Here is a 9,236-nt window from a genome sequence, read left to right on the forward strand (position 1 = left end):
TACACACGTACGTTTGCCTCGGGTGAGCATATGTGTATGGGCTTGCATTCGCACATCTGGACACTGTTCGCTGAGGCATGTGGGCGAACCGGAACCCTGTCGGTATTTTGGCGTGCTCAAAGGCGCCTCGGGCGAGCATTGAATGTTCGTGTGGACGCGTTTTTGCCATACGGGTGAGGCAAAACGTAAACAGTGAAGGCGTAATTCCAATGAATTAGGTTAATGGATGACAAATAAAATTGTGATCCAATAACTAACTGTAAATTGTAGGATTTTTGTAATTTTGTAGGATATGTGGATTGTCAAATATTTAAATAGAAACATGCATGGAGTATATAATTTGTATCATGGTTAACAAATTTAGAACTGCATGATTAAAGTGAAAATAGCTTCTCTACAGGGTTCCTACGAAAAAATATAGCTCACATGTTATCTTACTGTGGCTGTCAAATCATCTTGTGTTTGTTTTATGTTATCAATCAGAGTTGTTAATTAAAATTGTAATCGTCATTATGATATTATATGTTTTAGATAGCTAGGCTATCCATAGAGAGATTTATTCAAACTTTGAACTAGTATCCCTTAAAGGTGAATCTTGAAGCTACTCTTTTGGAGAATCTTGTTGTGTCATGTGTATGAGCAGAGTTAGTTTAAAATGGGCAGCAATCCAGTATTTGATTCAATTTATGGCTAATTCCGTTAAAGAAGACTGTCAATTTTGTAGGACAGTGTTAAGTGCTTTGATTAGGTCATCAAAACTTCTGGAATTATTGTAGAAACTTTTTTTGAGATTCAGAATAGATATTGGAAACTAACAAATGAATCGCCTAATGCCAAGAATCTCAAAGTTAGGGCCAATCGTTCTTGTAAAGTTATTGCTTCCCTCATGATAGTATTATTTGTTTGAATAACTAGTTGAATTAGATTCAGTGTATTAGCAAAATAATGTTTTGACATCCTAATAAAGTTTGATTCGACAATCTCATATCTTATGTCATGTAGCAATTTATTTCCCTACTTCAACCTACAATCGTTCAACCCACCAACATCGTTTGTTGAGTTTTATTTTCGATTTTATTGTACAAGTCATTGAAATAAAGCCTTGTACACACGTCCCTACAGATTTGCGTGAACAATCGTATGTACACATGCCTCGACATTCACTGTATGTCCTTGTGGACTCCATTGTTGTCATGATGTGGAGAATTTACATCTACCATGTCTTCGTGTCGTCTGCAAATCAGATAGCTTTTTGAATGCCGAGGCATACGTGGAACGTGTCCACAAGGACGTACAGTGAATGCCGAGGCATGTGTAGATACGATTGTTCGCGCAAATCTGTAGGGAGGTGTGTACAAGGCTTTATTTCAATGACTTGTATAATAAAATCGAAAATAAAACTTAACAAACGATGTTGGTGGGTTGAACGATTGTAGGTTGAAGTAAGGAAATAAATTTATCGCAAAACAAATATGAAGGGTTCTATAGTGAGGTCCACGTTATAATGACTATTAGATCAACTTTGGTTTTGCTATCCTTGTCTATCATTCGACAAAGCCGGTGGTATTATCCTTTTCTAGGTCCACAACAATGCCAATTATGTTTATGACAGTGTAGAAATATAATTAATTAATGCAGAGAATCGGCATCGCTATTCTTCTATCTTTATCCACTGCCATTATAACGTGGACCTCACTATATATAGTTAACCTAGAATAAATTCATCAACAGTCGTCAGTCTTGTTTGAAACAGATAACAGAGTTTTGAAAACTTGCATAATAATTATGTACATGACTATTATTTTATAAACCACTATAATTTTAATTCGTGTTTTTACTGTTGGTTATGGTATTAGTTATAAAATGAAGTAGCAATAATGTAGCATACCTAATAAAAAAATCTTTATTATAACAAGAAAGAAACTGACTTATATGTTGGTAAGTATTTCATTATTTAGGATTTGAATTTTCCTATTGAAATATTATGTTGCTATTTATCCATGATAACAATTAATGTTTATTTTTCAAGGTTGTTGGTCATTAACTTAGTTACATAGGTACAGTATTTCCTAATACATTTAGAGTTAAACAATAAGCAAGTTTCACTGTGAATCAATGAGATTGGTTGATCAACATTGTTTCATTGTTTATCACTTTATTTTATAATCATGGGTACCTATCACATAAAGTAATACAATAAGAAAGACAACTTTATATTTTCAATGTTTTTAATTAAAAACATCAAACTTAAAACTAGAGTAGCATACCATATTTTATTGATTTAACTTATTTTGGCTATTTAGTTTTATTCTGATGATAATTCACTTAGCCTATATTTATTTAATTTATGCTAGGCCTAATTGGAAACTATTTTTCAGATAACAATAGCAATTGCTTTCCTGCGTATCATCATTACTACTGCCTATATCGTACCTATATTTTGAGTTTTCTGTGGAGAACGAATGGCTCAAGTTAATAAAGCTAATGAAATATCAAAAACCTACCAAGTAAGTTTTCTTTAATATCAACCTATTAAAACTAGATGTAAGTTACTTAAGTTTTGTGAAATGGTTTATTTACTTCTTTATGATTAACTTCTTCAGCCCTTGTCAGTAATGCCAGGTCTTCGGGAACATTAAAAACTAGAAACTTTATAAAAGCTATAAAATATAAGTTGATGTGTTCCAATAATCTAATGAAATTAATCAACATTTGCAATAAGTAAACGTAGGTAGGCTACTAAGGCACCCATACTTGATTTGCTATGTTTTCATATAGAAAATAAAGTTTTCCTGTACGGTAGCTGTTTTCCTATTATCACAGATAGCTTAGCCCCTTATCCTGTCTCGCTTTCTGTGTTTTATTGGGTGCACTACAAGCTTTTTTGTGAATCTATAGCAATGATTATTTTATTTGATATTTTTCCTATTAACTTATCATTAAGTTAATACAATAATAAAAAAGAACTCTACATAACCTCATTTATTATAACTCTACTTATATTGTATCATTTTTCATCACCTAGGCTTAAGATACTTCTAGAAAGTCGCCTTTGTAAAATACCGGACCGGGGTGACTTTGACCCACGTCGCGGAAAAAGATTCAAATCATTTATCTCCGATATCTGTTATCCGAAATCGATGTTTAACATTTATATCCGTAGCCTTGATCATTATCTAGGTTTTACAATCAATATCTTGTCGAATCTCGATATATTACTTGAATTATCGACATAAAATCTAGCTTCTTGCTTCTTCTTGTGATTTTGTTGTCTGAAAACTTCGTAGCCTATTAGAAAACTCATTTCTAAAAGACTTATAATATCGGCGAGTACATTTATTTTTGTTTTTTATTATATTTTAATTGTTATACATAGTGATCATTTAGAAAGTCATTTTAGGTTAAAATTATGGTGACTTTGTCCCAGTATAAAAATTGTGGTTTCCATTTACCATTTTTTGGTTTCTCGCATAAAACTCAAAAATATGTATCTTAAGGACTTACCGTAATTATCATATAACAAATTAAAGCTTACATGATCTCCTACAATATTCATTCTACAACTTTTTTTATCTCCTCTAGTTTTCGAGATATCCGCTCTTGAAGGTGTGACATTAAAAAAAACACATTTGCCACCAATTTTTTTCTATTTTTGCTTTCATAACTTTTTAAAAATCGATGGGAAAAATCCATGTTGATTATGAGCTTATAGAGCATTAAATTCTCCTCAATTTGATGTATAATTTCACACTTTTACAAATTTCTCAACACCTTTTGCAGCAGCTTTAGTGTTGAGTGTGAAATATCCATTTTTGCAACAATAGACCAATTGACAAAGGAATTTGGAGGGAATGTTTTAAACAACATTTTTGACTTATCAGTTAGGAGGAGAACATATCAAAAGTCCCCATTTTATGATGCATTATTGGAAAGTTATCAGCCCTGAAAGAGCAAAACATTGGATAAAAACCTGTTACTTTAACAATTACACACCTTCAAGAGCGAATATCTGGGGAACTGTTGGGAATATCACAAAATTTCACTAAACAAAAAGTGTAGAGAATGTATCAAGCTTCATTTTTGAATAGTTAGTTATGTCGGTTGAATGCATTGTTTTCAAGATATGAGCGTGGAAGCAAAACGCTGAAAAATGCAACTTTTAAACCTTTTTTAGGTGGTTTGGTTTGAATCATCATGACTGGCTTTCTGATGAACCTATGCGACGCCATTAAGGAATGGCTTACTACTGTATGGTCGACTGGATCTGTACTTCCTGTATTTACTGATCCGGAGACGTGAAAATATGGTTCATCTGTAGACCACTGAATAGTATCGTGTTGCACAGAGGTTAAGAGTGCGTTGCAAGCATCTGTATGCTTTAACCAGTCGTCTGAAACAACCATAATCTTTTAGGGGTGTAAATGGAGATCGAAGTGTAAAATTCGCCTTGCTTTTCTGGACGATATTCCAAGTGGAGCTGGATGTTTCCGCACAGAGCGCGATAGGGATTGTTCAATGGACGCCCTCACTGCCGCGATATTTTCAGGTACCCCACCTTTTTTAGGTTGCCCAGCTTGTTTTCTAGGAAGTGCAGATCCTTTCGACCATACAGTAGTAAGCCATTTCCTAATGGTTCTAGCATCAGGAACTGTCATGAAGATTCAAACCAAACCGCCTACAAAAAGCATCTGCGTCGCTACCACATTGTCATTGTTTTTAAAGAACGTTCCAACAATAAAGCCTCGATGCTCACCTTAACACTGCATGATGAACATGAATACTTAAAATGACATAGTTTCCGCCATATAACACCACCACTCTTATTCCACTATTCACCTGCGCACTCTTCACTGATTTGAAAGTAGGGAGTCCATTCTGACCAAACTTTTAGGCTTATCAAAACAGGGAATATGTCGGCCATGATAGCTAAGACAACTAAGGCTGCACTCTTTAGTCAGCTAGTGCTCTATACGATACGTGCAAAATGGATGCAACCCTTAGAAATAAAAATCAATATAAATTTCATGTGGATTGAGAGTAGATTAATCTCTAGTATGATGCATTCAATCTTTTTAATTATTATTTCTTCTACTTAACTCGTTCTTCTACTAATACGTTTTTCTTTTTAGAAATAAAAATGCCATTTATGTCTGCCTGTCACCACATAGAAAGCTTTCCGAAAGACACAATTCCTTGGTAAGTAGTTCCTCACTTTACTTGATTATTGGTTTATATAGTGTCCCAAAAAGGATGTTAGGTTTTTAGAATTACTGTGAAGGTAGTGATTTCAATGTTTTAATGTTTCTACACATCCAAGTCTCTATTGTTCAATTAGATTGTCCTATTGTCCAAATTAGTCTCACGTTTATTGTCCAATTGAGGATACATCATAATTAAGAGATATATTAGGGTGAAGAGTTCTGACTGAGGCCTATAGCTGAATTATGCCACCTGATTGAACGTCTGGCACTTTGAAGCACTGATATGTTAAAAGTCTGAAGTCACTATGTTAAACGTACATACTGCATCAGAATAAGTGCTTGACTTTCAATTCAGTGGTTTTATTCAGCTTAAGACCTTGGTTACAGCTTTTTTCAATAAAACCTCTCAAATTACCTAGTTAAATAAGATGTTCTCTTGAATTGGATAATTTGACATACTCGGAAATGTAAAAATATCAATGTTGTTACAATTGAACTGTTTAAATTAATTTGCATTTTATATTATTTGTAAAAATATATTGGAATTTACAGTTTCAAGAAGTTTTATCGATCATCTGCATTTCTTCACGTGAATAACAAACGAAGACACGCTACACTACTGCAAATAAGTATTTTACAGATATCAAAGAGAGCGGTGAAAAGAATGAAGTTTTTGATCCTTGAGGTGTCCTTATGCGCGTCTCTCCTCTAGGAAATACTGGAATGAAGTGCATCTAACGGGTGATTATCATAGAACATAGTCTCATGAACTTATATCAATGTGATGACAATTTAGTCGGTGTGCTACATACTATTAACTCGCCTCCTACAGGAGAAAATGCATAATTTACTTTTCCAAATAAAGCATAATTACAATACTAAATTACACTATAATCTGATTTCTGATTTTGTCCATTATTTTGATTCCAGGTGAACCTATTGTACTGCATCATAAAAGCGGAAGAAGGAGGTGAAATCAACTTGCCGACTGTTTAGCTGTGGTAAAAGCTATCAAATCCATGAATCCAGGAACCTATTCAATTCTCAAGAACATTTCTGTCATAATGTGGTCGGACCCGTTCACCAAGGAAGTTCGCAGTAATCAAAGCATTCATTTTACTCCTATTATCAAGTAATTGAAAAGCTTTGAGGATCGAAATAATTTCTTGAAATATGTTAACTATTTCATGATTCAATGTGATTTCTTGACTATTGACATTTTAAATTATGGGACATCATGCAATTTTAGGCATTTGCCTGATGCAAATGGTTGAGCATTGCCCATATATTGTGATGAAGAAAAATTTGTTTCAAATCACTTCAATGAATATTAAGATTCAAGCATTCTGATTATACAGATTCAAGCATGGGAAGCGGTAATTTTTGTCTCAAGTTACATATTATACATAATTTAAGATTTTTTATTTTTTCCTGTTTCATTATTATGTAAGTTCTGCTGAAATTAACACGTGAGGTTTATTGGCTAAAATTACTTCCCACTATTTTACATTAATTTCTTCCAATTTATCGAATTTCAAAGTTTTTTAGCTTCCTCAACAACCTGTCAACTCAAATTTTACTTGAATTTTTATTGCAATCTCTAGGCTTTTAAATTTCTAATAATGTATACAAATAGGTTTGAATGATAAATCATTCTATTCAAAAATTACATATCACTATACTGAGATTTGCTTTGCTTTTACTTGCTTTGCTTTTTCAAACTGGTTGTACTGACATTAGGACAGAAAATTTGTGCATCGCACATTAGCGAAAACTTTTGCATTATAGATAATAGAATAGAATAAATAGAAAGAATGCTTTATTATTCAAGATTACACAATACAATATATATATATATATATATATATATATATATATATATATATATATATATATATATGAAAACTCATACAATTTACAGCTTGATTGAACAATCGCTAGCCGGAAAAATTCAATAATATTTTTTTTCAGTCAAACACAAATCTTACAAATGCGTAGAACAAATTATTATCTAAAAATCAAATTTTATTAATTCCGAACAAAAGCTCATATATATTAATCAAATAAAATTACCAACACAATGTTCTCCCATGAAAATCATACCTAATGCGATAGTAACAACTCAGATTAAGGAATACAAATAAAAGGAACTTAAACAAATTACAAACATCTTATCTCAAATAAATTAATCATTTCCATCAAATAAGGTATTTTGTCCTGCCTTACCAGTTTGAACCATGAGCCTAAAAATAACCTAGTAACTTACATTGTAATATGCCTGTAATCCCATACCTGAGCTCCGTGACACAGTACAGCCCTTTCGCAAGCTTTAAACCATTTACATTTAGCTGGAAAGTCTACCTTAGCATTATTAAAAATGCCTCTCCATGCCAAGTTCAACCCCAGATTCGCCTTCTCAGATTTATCCTTCACTTGAGCTTCAAAATTCAGTTTTGATGTCAGCACTACTAATACCCAATGAAAATAATATTGTTACTTATACTATTTCATAAAAATAGCTCATTCAGCAATAAATACAAACTTATTTTATTACATGATTTCTTAATGTTTTGCAGGACAAATTCTGACATTTTACAACATTCTACAGTCACATAGAAGACTGGCTTATGATGGCGAAAGACTTTTGAAGGCGGTTACCTTGATTGGGATCATATCTATTAAACCTTCGAATCCTGCACTCAAAAGTAAATGTGATACCATTCAAATGGAATAAGATTGATTTGAATTGGAATTTGTTATTCCTGTATCATAGTGCATTTTTCTACTAGTTACCCTACGTATTGTACATTATTGTAATAAAGCACTAGCTGTTCCATAGTAGAAGTCTTTGAAATAAAAGGTTTCTTTTTCAAGTTAGTGTCACATTTTATATTTTTTTATCCATTGTATACGGTATATCCATTTAGTTTTAGAACATTGTATTAACACTACTATTGTTTCAAAAAGAGTCTGAATGTAATTTGGAATATGATTCTATCGTATGATTCTTCAACGAATCCATCATAACTTACAAAAACTACAGCATTTGTTCTATTTACTTGTCAATAATCGTAGTTGCAGAAGCATTTGTATTTCCAAAACCAAATTTGGTATTTAATTATGAAGTATGAGTAAAGACATATTCGCCTACAAGACATAATTATTATTCGTTGAGCATTGTTCTGATGCTTCACTCCAACTGTACTTCTTCCACTACGAACTACTATACTCGCGTACTTACTAATAATAGTAAAGAGAAATAGAATAACATTTATTATCAGGCCTACATCTTTCTATTGTACTACCATAGAGGATAGAACAGAAAATATTGTTATTTCCTACTACGGTACGGTACTCATCAAGCTAAATTTCAACCAATAAAATACAGTACAACCCACAATCACGTACATAGAAAAATGCGACTCCAATTAGAACGTATATTTTATTCTATATTCGATATATGGCCATACATAAATTTCCGATTTTCATTGGGCCATAGTGACGAATATGTTGGTCTTGATCGAAATTAGCCTTGTTAATTAAAGCTACTGGATGTTACTTTAGTTTACAACCAAAATTAAAGCATTCTCAGCCTCTATAGCTGGATAAATTAATCGTTGAATAAAATATTAAGGAAATATAGAAAGTAAAATAATTAAGAGAAATAAGGAATGCTTTAAGCTCCGTTCACACCAAAGTTAATAACTTAATCCTTACCGGTATAGATTCTATTAGATTGAAACGGAACTTAACAAAACTTGACTTCACTTATAATGTTCATCATGTGTATGATAAGTTATGTTCAATCTAATAGAATCTTTGGTGTAAACGCATCTTTAAGTTACTTCTGACACAGTGTTTGATGAGATGTAGAAATATCGATTACCTATCATAATGAAAACACAAAGGTGCTGTAGTCAACATCATAATGTTGATAGTTGACAATTTTTATGTGTTACCGAGTTGCCTATGCTTACCGTAGTTGACCAAATAGAGTTAGGGCCAAGCCTAACGAAGCGTTTGAAACAAGTCGGC

At 32.5% G+C, this 9,236-nt stretch overlaps 1 long non-coding RNA gene across 6 annotated transcripts; it reads left to right on the top strand.

The window, feature by feature from the left end:
- Positions 1 to 1,714: 1,714 nt before the first annotated feature.
- Positions 1,715 to 8,078, top strand: LOC111054452. 6 transcript variants are annotated; one of them, XR_005573070.1, is made up of 5 exons: positions 1,715 to 1,938; positions 2,379 to 2,507; positions 5,130 to 5,196; positions 6,132 to 6,333; positions 7,778 to 8,078. It is a non-coding gene; the product is annotated as an uncharacterized LOC111054452 (long non-coding RNA). The 6 variants fall into 6 exon arrangements; XR_005573074.1 differs by having other exon boundaries at positions 7,810 to 8,078; XR_005573075.1 differs by having other exon boundaries at positions 6,132 to 6,299.
- Positions 8,079 to 9,236: the final 1,158 nt, after the last annotated feature.

Source organism: Nilaparvata lugens, chromosome X, assembly GCF_014356525.2.
Source record: "Nilaparvata lugens isolate BPH chromosome X, ASM1435652v1, whole genome shotgun sequence".
NCBI classification, from domain to species: Eukaryota; Metazoa; Arthropoda; class Insecta; order Hemiptera; family Delphacidae; genus Nilaparvata; species Nilaparvata lugens.